The sequence below is a fragment of the Microtus ochrogaster genome, unplaced genomic scaffold, assembly GCF_000317375.1.
Source record: "Microtus ochrogaster isolate Prairie Vole_2 unplaced genomic scaffold, MicOch1.0 UNK18, whole genome shotgun sequence".
NCBI classification, from domain to species: Eukaryota; Metazoa; Chordata; class Mammalia; order Rodentia; family Cricetidae; genus Microtus; species Microtus ochrogaster.
Genome location: NW_004949116.1, coordinates 625207 through 626630, shown reverse-complemented (window position 1 = coordinate 626630; position 1424 = coordinate 625207).

The window sequence follows — 1424 nt, the reverse complement described above, 5'->3', positions numbered from 1 at the left end:
AATAGGTTTATTTATTTATTTTTTTAATGTACATTGGTGTTTTGTCTGCATGTATGTCTGTGTGAGAGTGTTAGATCTTGGAGTTACAGACAATTGTTAGCTGCCATACGGGCACTGGAAATTGAACCCAGGTCCTTGGAAGAACAGTCAGTGTTCTTAGCCACTGAGCCATCTCTTCAGCCCCTGGTAGGAGCTTTTGACCAGGTTTACTGTCCCAGGTGTGAATTCCCTCCTGTGCAGCAAGCTGCAACTCCATTTAGGAAGTCACTGGTTGCCACCGCAACCTTCATGGCTCACCTGTATGTGTACTGTGCCTGGCAATCAGTGTTGAAGCATTCATGAGTCATTGCTATGTAGGAATAGGTGACTTTTCTTCCCAGTGGCCTGACTATCACCTCCCAGTATTAGGAAAGCCGCCAGCAGTGAAGATGTCTTTAGGTCGGTTCTAGCTCGATTTCTCTATGGCCTGCATCTACATGTACAGTCTCCTCAGAAATTGGGTCTTACCTTCTGTTTCTAGTGGGAAACCAAGAGCAACAGTGATAGCTTGTTATGGGCGGGAGTACTCTGGGACCTCTCTGACCAATAACTCAGAGTGAGGTGTCCCATGCCTGACACTGACATTTTCATTTAATAATCTATAGCTTTTGGGGAAGCTTTGTCCATCTATGCAGGGCACCTATGTTCAAGCCACTTTTTATTTTATATATATTTATTTTTTCTTTGCTTGTTTTTTTTTTCTTTTTGAGATAGGTTTCTCTGTGTAGCCCTGGCCGTCTTGGAACTCACTCTACAGATCAGGCTGGCATCAAACTCAGAGACCTGCCTGCCTCTGCCTCCTGAGTGCTGGGATTAAGGCCTGTGCCACCATGCCTCACTTTTAAATCACGGTTTGAAATTAGTGTACAGAGTAGTGGCTTTCCCAAAGGGCTTTAGTACATCTGTAGTTTGGTTAACTTATCCCCATCTCCTGAACGGAGCTTTGACTGCTGAACCGGCCTCCATGACCACAGTGGACAAGTCACATATTTTTCTTGCCTCTTATCCCTATCTCATCTTCTAAGTACCAAGTGGGAAGAAAACCTCAGTTCATTTTGTTCCCGGTGCACCTCAGTGCCTGGCCCTAAAGCAATACCTGATCCTTGATAAGGACACCACACTCTCTGACTGAATGGACGAAAGAGAGGTGAAGTGTTTCCCAAGACAGTGGTGACAGGAGGCCCCAGGAGAGCCTGCCAAGTCTGCATGCCGAGCTGACCTGACAGTAATTATACAGAATACTAAGTAAACAAATTTTTAGAAATACAGGTGGTATGATTTTTGATAAAGGAGCTAAAAGTATACAATGGAAAAAAGAGAGCATCTTCAACAAATTGTGCTGGCAAAACTGGATGGCAATCTGCAGAAGAATGAAAATAGACCCA